Source organism: Oryzias melastigma, linkage group LG11 (genome assembly GCF_002922805.2).
Source record: "Oryzias melastigma strain HK-1 linkage group LG11, ASM292280v2, whole genome shotgun sequence".
In the NCBI taxonomy this organism is placed as follows: Eukaryota; Metazoa; Chordata; class Actinopteri; order Beloniformes; family Adrianichthyidae; genus Oryzias; species Oryzias melastigma.
The window spans coordinates 10534704-10545825 of NC_050522.1; the positions used below are offsets into that span (position 1 = coordinate 10534704).

At 37.5% G+C, this 11122-nt stretch overlaps 1 protein-coding gene across 1 annotated transcript in view; it reads left to right on the forward strand.

Moving 5' to 3' along the window:
- The window catches only part of elmo1 (engulfment and cell motility 1 (ced-12 homolog, C. elegans)), a gene marked incomplete in the record, with an annotated part of 93489 nt that overhangs the window by 72103 nt on the left and 10264 nt on the right, over positions 1-11122 (forward strand).

The following is an 11122-nucleotide window of genomic DNA, read 5'->3' on the forward strand; positions in this document are numbered from 1 at the left end:
CACCTTCTACTGCAGGAGCTGCGTCTATATGATGGCCGCTTTCAGCAGTACTTCCATCTCTCTGTGACCCAGTTTGATGTCATGCTGTCTCACATTTGTCCAAAGAGGGAAAAAATAATATTAAGAATAAAATTAAATAATCTTTTTACTGTTGTCTTGATGCAAATAAGAACAATATACGATCTTAACATTTCCTGCAGGCCACCTGGGTATTCCATACAGGTTTGCCCTTTTTTCACTCGCAGATAAGCCTGTTTCTACCCATAAGTGGATTTGTGACAAAGGCTTTTGACTTTAAATAAAATGTTATCTGTTTTAGTCATGTTACAATAATTAGAGAAAATGTGTTGCACAATTTTGAATAAACTAGCATAGAAAATAGACAAAGCTTTAGTTCTGAAGAGAGATAAAAAATATAATAAAAAACAACAAATGGTAAACACAATTTCTTATCTCTAAAAACATAATTTTAAGTGTTTTGTGATTGTGATAAAAATAGTTAAAGTGGAATACTACTTTTAAGAGGAATATTTAAAGGGCCTATACTGGGATTTCTTAAGCCTTTCAGATTAAACTATGTCCATATATAAGATAATAAATTATTACCCGGAAGTAAGACGCCTCAATCTCTGAAGAACCACCTTTCGTTGTTTGTGGGCGCCACCTATTTCATGACATCATCCTAGAGCCGGCCTCGGCTTCATGTCTACGTTTCATCCACGAAAACAAACACCATCCGAACTTTTGCAAGGATGGACTGTATGTGCATACTGTATATGTGACTTTAGTAGTCCCAGCTATCGCTATACTCTTTGTAGCAATAGCTGCACAGCCAGCTGAGCGGCAAAGCTAGTGTTGAAGTTAGCAATGCTAGCTGGGCAGCAAAATTAGCATTGAAGTTAGTATTAGCTGAGCGGTGAAGTTAATGGCTGATCGCCACTAGCTGAGCAGAGAAATTGTGTCTTTGTGTCAGCCTGTGGGCAGAGTTGGCATTGCAGACTCTTCCTGGAAGGGGCTGTTCTCAATTTGTGACATCAGCTTGTGAGAACCCGCTCAAGGGGCTGGTGCTCAGTTTTCAGATTTTTAGAGGAATGCTTGAACGAATTAAAATATTGATTTGTAGTTGTCTATGGTGACAAATGAACATCATAATACACTTAGCAGCTCAAAAAGTTGGTTTTGCATGATATAGGCCCTTTAAAGATCCACTCCAATGAAAATCATGTTTTTAGTGTTTTTAACACGTTCTTGTGGCTTTTTTTGGATGATGGAGGACAAACTGTATACAGGGAAAATTCATCTTAAAAAGGCAATTCTTAGTACTTCTTTGCTGCCGTTGTTGTGAATCCGGAGCAGACGATAAAAATGCAATTAAAAAAAATTAGCATATTTGTGATGTAGAAAATATGGCTGGCAGGCCACAAGCTCCTTGTTCTTAGTTCTCAGCGACTGGAGACGGAGAAGGAGGCGGACTTATTCTGCGCCAAGAGTCCCACTCACAACTCTGAGAGGAATTTCCAATGAACTGCTGCCGCTCTGTAGAAACTATGACCTAGAAAACGATACTGTTTTTTTTTTTAATTTTGGTTTAAAATAATTTAATCTTAATTAAAAGAGCACTTGGAGCGCTTTGACAATAGATAAAAAGATGATCGGAGCGAGTTTGTGGAGAGGATATAAATGTCATAGGGCACCTAATGTGTTACTGTTTGCAATTTGTTGGTCTTTAATCCATCTCATGTTTGTTGGTTATGTATTAGGCTGTGCCCAACAAAGAAATAACCACTCGGTTTCATTTGTTTTATTACGAAGAGCGCATTGTAGACAGTCCAGCTCCACACTTGTGCAAGGGAGATTGAAAACTGTGGATTCTGCCTATTCAAATTCCATTTTGTTAGTATTTACAGGGAGTATCCACTTCAGACGAGATGCATCCTCATGTGGGAGGATAATAGTAGAGATCAGGGACGATTTTGAGAGCTTCTCTGCTGCTTCTATATTTGCTTCTGACAGCACGGACGTGAGGAGCGCAGACACATTCGAGGTCTTACCAGGGAATCGGGATATTTCCAACTTGATGGCTCTCAGTGTCTAGCTATGCATGGCTGACACATCGCATAATTGTGCACGCATGCGCGTTCGGAGCACCAAGATTCCAATGTTCAGACAGAGGCGGCTGCCGTGTTGCTTTTGTGAATGCACGTTCAATAGAACGCAAGAGGAGCGTGTGGATGCCCTGTTTTAATGAAGGCGAGTCTGATCCTCCTGAGGCTTAGCTTTGATTGTCATAAGCCAAATTCCCTGTTTCCATAGCAACCCTCTGTTTCAATTATATCTCTTTCCTCTGTTTTTCCAGTGAGATGAAGCCCCCTTTATCCACATGCGTCTGCCGGGCTGCCTGACATGCCCGAGTCTGTGTTCCCTTCCTCCCCCTCCACTTTCTTACGGGAGGAGGAAAAAAAAATCTCTCGGCAGTGTAGCGGCTTGCAGCCACTCACCATCCCCATCTTCCTCTGCCCTTCCTCCTACATCTAAGCCTCTTTTTCTCCCCCAACACACACTCAAACACATTTGTCATGTGATTCGACTGCCGCACCCCCATTGGTGCTTGTGATTGTGGTGTGTGTCCAATCAGTGCGTAAGCCCGGAGATCAACATAAGTGAAGCAGAGCAGCCTGACTGATGCTCTTACAGTCACAGAGGGAGGGAGGAATATGGAGGTAGACAGAAAATTACAGTAGGTCGCAGATGGATTACATTTTTTTATAGAGGTATTTTTTAAAAAATAAATGTTTTTTTTAGAGTGGGAAGCAGGAAATCTGCTGATATAAAAACTCAAAACGGTGAGACGAAGCAAAAATTTGGCGAGACGAGCTTTCATTTATCACAGCTAAAGCTAACCGCCACAGCCAGCTGAACCGTTCCTCCGATGAGCCGTCTGCCCTCGCCATCCCTGCCTCCCACTAATAGCTAAAAGAGACCGTCCAGCAGGACTCGCTCGCCGTTCACTGTGGAGAGACGCACACAGCACCCTGAGCTATGGAGCTGACATGTAAGTACTGGGAACAGAGACTGGGAGGTGCTAGGAAGGGAAGAACGTCTATTTTTTTCCTCTTTTCTTTCGCCGTTGCCTGGTTGCGAAGGAGGATGGGTGGAAGAAAGGGCACAGGGAGATGGAGAAGATGGGATGGGGCAGGGAGGAGGGACAGATGGGGCCGTGTTGACTCAGCGAGGCATAAGCAGGTTAGATTTTGAGCCAGATTAGTCTTCTTTTATCATCTAAATATCAGGTGCTGGACTATAATTCCTCTCTGTCCCCCCTGGATACAACAGTATGCTGCCCCACGTCAAGCAATGTATGTACTCGTGATGGGGGTTGGGTTTTGTTATTGTGAATGAGATTACTCCACAACACCCATTGTTTATCACCAGAGGAGTTTAATACAAGCACTACTACTGCTTCTCTCCACTGTCTGATCATCAGATAATCTTGGGTTTCAGCAAAAGATCAAAGAGGGGGTAGTTTTAGATTGGACTAAGTGAAACCTGAACATCCCCTAATTCCATTTTTTTCAAAGTACACCAATCCTGTATTGACTTTCTACAGCTTCATGGCTATCTTAACCGTACTACTAAACTCTAGTTACGACCAAAAACAAGGGATCGCTAAATTGAGGTGATAGAATACCAAGGAATACACTCTCACTTTTATGTCTTTTGTTTGGACTTGATTATTGGTGTTCTATTTATTAATTTATCACTAAAACGCGCAAAAGTAGTCGTATTACAAAGCTGAGGAATTTGTCAGACATACTAATTCTTTCAATGGGAAGTCGCTACAAGCTACGTACACACCACCCTCTGGAATGACCACTTCCAATGAAAAAGTCGATGTAAACGCGCGTTTAAGGCTTCAAGCTCATGTTTCTATGACCATTTTTTTGATTAAACAGGTCAAACTTTGACCAATCAGGGACTTGGATTTGATAGTCATGTACAGATGGCTTCACTGTTTGAAAAGTGATCATGATGGAGTTATTAATAACTGCAGTTTGCGCCACACTGCTATTCTATGACACCAGGTCTTTCATATATCGGATTAGAGGTGTGAAAGAAAAAGGCTGGAGCAAGATTTGCACCGCTTTGACATTTTGCAAAAAGCTTCTTCCAACTATAGGTGGCGCACTTGGGCTAATAAAAGAAGAAAAGAATTAAAAGAAGTAGCCCCTCCGTGCTTGTCCAGTGTAAACACTATAGGCTATTCTCACGTTCAAGAATATGCGCGTTCTTGAATGTCAAATACCCGATGTGTACGCAGCCTTAGACGTCAAAGTCTTCATTTACATTTCTAGAAACAGTTGAGAAATGGATGCACAGGTGTGTCTAATTGCAATTTCAGGCCCTTTTCCAGCCATGTCTAAGATCTAATTATATATGTCTATAAATAGATAATATATGATAGTTAGTTTGATCAATAGAGGCAGATGAGCTAAAATTACCGTTACACGTCTTTGCTGTCATAGATCCAGTTTAAGAGTTTGGCAAATTTGATGATTTTTTTTAATCAAAATGCAATATTTATATGTCTGGTTCATACGTTTTAGTGATGTTTGAGATAAAAATAAAAGGTTGCAATTAATTTTAGCTGACAAAGCAAAAGTCTCCTCTATTTAGCTAAGGGATCCAGTTTGTCTAAAGCTGATTTAGAAGAGTTAAAGTCAGTTATGAACACAATATGTGTAAAAATCTTGTTTGAAATTGTTGTTTCAGGAACGAAAGTGTTAGAACTTAACACTTTATTGTAATAGAGAAGTTATTAAAATAAAGCTTTTAAGGATTTATAAAAATGCTGCCAATATTTGGTTGGATTTAGCAAAATTAACAATAGTTTTGTACACATTATTAGTTGTAGGTACGGTTTAGAATAGCTAATGAAAACGCCATGAATAAGAGATCTTATGCCTGGTTGTAACAGCAAAAATGAACCAAACTCTCTTTTCATCATAGATAATAATATAGATATAACATAGTACGAATTATAGAGGATATAAGATTAGAGCTACTGAGATGTAGTTTGAGCCACTATTTTTAGAATTGTTAAATAATGAGAAAATATTGCTTGTTAACTCGTGTAAATAATTTCTGATGTTCTCTCCAACAGGAAGACTTTATATCAGCTCTTCTCAGCGGGTTTAGTGCATGCATATTTGATGTTTAGGAGTGCTGCTCGTGGGCTGAGCGGGAACTAACGTGACAACAATAATACGAGCACGGGCATCAAAGGTTTTGGGTGGCTGCCACGTCTGAATTTGAGCGCGTCAGCCGGAAATGTCTAGGGAAATCACTACCCGTGCATCCATATGGTGGCTTGACTGCTGCTGTCCTGCTTTGCATGAAACGACACGAGTTCCGACAGGGACACTGCACATCCCCCATCTGCCTTTCGATCCTGCACCAAGACTTGCTTGTGACGAGGATGGCAGATTTTCCTCTATGTGAGATATATTTTACACGTGTTCCCAGTGCTCATTTAATCATGATTATGATGTTTTTAGCCCAAATCTAATTCTTATGTCATTTTCTCGGACATAGTCTCTGAGGCGCGGCAGTAGTTCATTAGAAATTAACTTCAGAGTTCTTGGCGGTACTAGGGGTGTGTATTGGCAAGAGTCTGACGATACGATATATATGCCAATACGTATCACGATATATCCCAAGACTGTACCTGAACAATTATTCACTTTTTTTTAAGAGTATGACTTAGAAAAAAACTCAATCTAATTATTAATACGTCTTTTGTTGTAATAAAACGGTCAAATTAATTTAATCTTTTGATCACAATGTTAAGCACTGGTTCTGATGCTGAACTGCAGTATGTTTCCTCATAAATAATTATTTAAATATTGCCTTGTTAGTATTTAAAATCAGTACAAGAAATATTGCGATATATCGCCAGATCGATTTACCCCCAGCACCCCCTAGGCGGAACCATTGACGCTGAGCAACGTCTTCCCCGTTGCTGAGAGTTCTCTGTCTAAACAGTCTCCCTTGAGCTTACAGCGCCTCACAACTCATTAGTTTTGAGACAGATGAAGAAAACGTACAGAAGACAGGTACATGGATGTAGTTATCCATCTAGTCATTAATCTAAAGTGGTCTTTAGATCAATGACTAAAGACTATTTTAAATTTCGTGATTTTTTTTTATATTATTTACATTATTTTGCTGTAAAGCACTTTGCGTTATTTTTTTATATGAAAAGTGCTATATAACTAATGATTGGTTTGATTTGATTTTAGCTATGACTTTGCCGTTTTTAGCCAAAATAAAAAAAAAAATAATCAGCGGTTCTTTTGAAATTTGGCTCTGGGTAGCGGGTGGGACCGTTGGCGTGGAGTATGGGTACCCAAAGTGGGGCCCACAGGCCAAATCTGGTCCGCCAAAGGTTTTCTTTTGTCGTGACTGCAGAAACCGCGGTGTTAAAACTCCTTGCCCATTTCCCATTGATTCTCTACGATGTTCCAAAACTCTACAGCTGTAATATATCTTCGGCTTCCGGGTGGCGCTTTTAAAGCCATAGGTTTTCATGATCAAAATGTACCCGTCTACAAGGAGGATCCTCTGATCCCTATTTTTGTTGGCCACTCAAACATAGACCAATACTAAGATCACTATTAAGACCTGGAATTTCATCAGTCATTAGTGGCAGACCTGCTAGAACAAAGATGAGCTGTTTGTGCTTTACTTTATGTTGTATCATAAAGCTAAACTATTTCAGCTTCAAGCGTATTGGACCAATAAGTTAGTCTGTTCTTGATTTAGCAGCAAGTCTAATTTGTAAAAATAGATTTAAGGGAAATAAATGTTTTTAGATTAAGTGTTGTGCACCTACTATTTAATTATTTATTTTGCAGCTCATGTGTTTTTCGTCTAAAGGGTAAAATCATTTTGTTCTGCACAGCAGTCCATAGAACAGCGTGTGCCTCAGTCAGTACATCTGAATAAAGAAGCTGCTTGTGTTCTAGTGGTTCCTATGCATATATGCATGTATTCTTGATAGCTTCCAAAGTCCTCATCATTAATAAGATATAGTTACCCAGTTTTGTTTTATAACGACTTGAATCAATTATTTATTTGCCTCACATCCTCTGTCTGCATCATGATGCACTTTAGGCAAGAAGAACAAGGTGTCCCATTTTCTTTATAACGCTTTTCGTGCTGCAGTCAGATTCTGTTGGATGGAAGAACTACAAAGATTTCCTCATTAAACCATGAGAAGCTTTTTGCTCGGATAAACAAGCTCTAACTATGAAGCCCTGGACAAGACAAAAAAAGGAAAAAATTGTGCACACAAGATATTCATTTATGTGCATATAAGGCTAACTTGTGTGCAAAAAAATGCTAATTTGTGCCCACACAAGTTGTGCAAACAAAATAGTAACTTGTGTTCTCAAATTGGTAACTTGTGTGCACAAAATACAAGTAAAATGCTGATTTGTGGCTGCAAAATAGGAATTTATGTGCACTTAATGCTAATTTGTGCAGAGAAAATACTAATTTGTGCAAACAGAATGCTAACTGGTGCGCATGAAATGCAAATAAAATGCAAATTTGTTTCTAGAAAATAGCAATTTGTGTTCACCAATATACTGTTTGTACAAAATGCTGACTGATGCAGATGAAATAGTAAAATTGTTGGCCACAAAATAACATCTTGTATGCACAAAATAATAATTTGTGTTCATAAAATTCTAACTTTTGCACACAAGTTTCTGACTTGTGTGCAAAAATGCAAAAAAAGTACTAATTCTTGCCCAAAAAATAATTTGTATACACAAAACACTAACTTGTGCAGACAAAATACAAACTTGTGCACACACAATGCTAACGTATGTGCACAAAATACAACAAAAAGCTAACTTTTTAAATTAAAAATAATTTGTGCACTCAAAATGCTAACTTTTGCACACAAAATCCAAACTTGTTTGCACAAGATACTAACTTCTGCCCAAAAAATGCAATTAAGTGCTAATTTGTGGCCACAAAAAAAAACTATTTTGTGCACAAAAAAATGCTAAGTTGTGTGGACAAAAAGGTACCTTGTACAGACAAAATGCTAATTTGTAGTCACAAATTGCTAACTTGAGCAGACCAAATCTAAACTTGTGAGCACACAATGCTAACTTGTGTGCACACAATGCAAATAAAAGGCTAACTTGTGCGGACAAAAAATGATTTTGTGCACAAAAAATGCTAACTTGTGTGCACTACATATTAACTTGATGAAAATAACTAAATGAAAATAAAATGCCTATTTGTGACTACCAAAATTCTAAGTTGTGAGCTCAAAATGTTAACTTGTGCGGACAAAAATCTAATTTGTGTGGATAAAATCTTAGCTTAGGCAGAACAAATACAAACTTGTGAGCTCAAAATTCAAATAAAATGCTAACTTGGACAGAACAAATTAAATTGTGCACTCAAAATCCTAACTTGTGTGCACAAGATACTAATATATGCTAACAAAACGCAAATGAAATGCAAATTTGTGGCCAGAAAAATGCTAGCTTATGTGGATAAAATTAAATCAAAATGCTAATTTGTTGTCGGAAAATAGCAATTTGTGTACACAAATTACTAACTTGTACACTCAAAATGCTAATTTGAGGGAACATTTTTTTTGTCATGTCCACGGTTCCTTAGATAACAGAGACGTGACGAAGCATTATAATTGTACTTGATGCTCACACGGTAGAAAAAAAGGATAAAACCTTTTTTTTGGTGATATTACATCGGCCATTTTTAAAACTTTATTAGCAATCACGTTAGAACAAACGTGAGCTCATGTGCGCCCTCTACATTTAAGACTAAATAAATGACTGACGACCATAAAATACATATTAAACGGAAAATGAGGATATGTAAAAAAAATGTTCAATGTATAGATTTTTTTTAAACAAATCATTACGTTATTAGCATTTGCTGAGTTAACTAAAGCTGCATTCAACTCACTTGTATCTAATATGAGGCAGAGCTCAGTGCTCCCTCACCTCACAGCCTACACTCTGAACAAGGAATATGTACAATTTTGTAATTTTTGGTTATAAAATTGATTAGAATCATACTTATAAATTCAATTATAACAAAAATGACTGAACATATTTATTTTATTATTACCATACATCCCCATTGCACCAAACAATTGCTTTTGTTCTCAAAAACGTGTTTAATTACTGTTTCACAAACAGACAACAAAATAATAAAATGTCTTTATGAAATAAAACAGATGTTCCATCAAGAAAAAAAGCCATAAAGCTGCTTAAGGTGTTCTGCAGCATTTGATGCTCTGCATTTTTCTAGGGCCAAAGTGAGTCTGACAGGCAGAGATTTGTTCTGTTGTGTTTCCTCAGACATTCTGTCACACAGCCTGCAGGTTTGAGGGAAGAGAGCAGAAATGGCACAGTTGGCATTGCTGGCATGGATTAGTGTCACTAACATTTGGAGGGACCAAGAGGATTTGTGTTCACGACACGCACACAATCAATAAATACAGACCTTTATCTGATGTTAAGAGAATCCCATCATTCAATTTAACAAACGCTAAGACTAAAAAGCAGCCTTATTTATGTAGTCAGCTACAATTCAGAATATTCCAGTTTTATTTGAATCCATGTACTTTTATCACCATAATCTCAGAGAAGGCAGATATTATTTCATGGCCAGCTAATAAATTATCATTACCAAGTAGCTAGTGCTGGTTAATCAAATGGTTTTCTGTGATTAATTGCAATGGTGACTGCAGAATTCAATGCTAAATAATAATACATTTAATTGCAATTTCTTTTCATTATAAAGACATTTGCTTTGAACTTGAAATAAATATCAATATTAGTTCAGTAGTGTGTTAACTGTAAACTAGCTTACAAATAGTCCAAATAGAAGCCAGATGCCTCAGGATAAAAGGTACACAGAGCTTATTTTATCTTCCATCATAGGACACACCCCGAGGAATGATCAACCTTACCAGGGTCGCCCTTGGACGCTCAATGGTTTACTACTGATGATGTGTCCTCTAAAAGGGTGCCAACATAGACTAATGTAGAGCATGTGTGTCAAAGTCAAGGCCCGGGGGCCGGATCCGGCCCTCCAGATCATTTTATTTTATTATTATTAATGGCTCGATGTTATTTAGCACTTATTTTTAACTTGTATAATTTTGACAAAATGTATTTTTATGGAGTGTAAAATACTGAAAGTTATTTAAGGTTTAAGTTGATTTATTCTGGAATAATATTCCTGCCTGTTTATTATTATTCATAATTATGTTAAGAAGTTACTGTTTTAAAAAATTCCTAGCTTTTTGGACTATTTTGGAATTTACTAAGATTTTTTTTGGCTTTGTTGTGCTGGTTTGCAACACTTTAAAATAGATTTTCACTTATATGCAACACATCATTAATATAAAATACTGCGCTCCGGTGCAAACTCGCTATTCTCCGGGACAGAATAAGCTGATTTCTGTTGATCGCATTAAGGGCTGAAAATTTGAACAGTTTTGTTGGTATTAATTTTGAAAGGAATAAAACGATTACCGCTCTTCACCACATTTTAAGCGCATCTTACACATGTAACAATGTATTCACATTAAAAAAAATTTAATAAAAGATGCTACAATTCTGAAAACGTGTGGAACTTCCGCTTCTAGCTAGAGATGTCTGGGTGTCATATTGTCTGTAGTCAGGTCCCTCTTTCTGAAACGGCAAATTTGAAATATTTGTTTTCTAGCCCTACCAGTAGGTTTTTTCTACTTTAGTAACTTCCTCTCCTGATTTCTCTATTATCACAATACAAGATGGACTTTTCCTGCTCCTAATTCATAATGATTTGAATAAATAAATACTCAGAAAATTTTGTTTTAGACTTAATTTTCTTTTTATATATCCTCCATCATGAGAAAAATCCCACAAGAAAATGTCAAAAACATCATTTTAATTTAACATCCACAAAGCTAGTGGGAGTTGAGGTTTTTTGTTAGTACCCAGAAAAGATGTCCTGCTCCTCTGGATCCGCTCTGAACTAACCATGCTGCTTCTTTACTCCAGGTAATGCAGGTGGTGAGGGA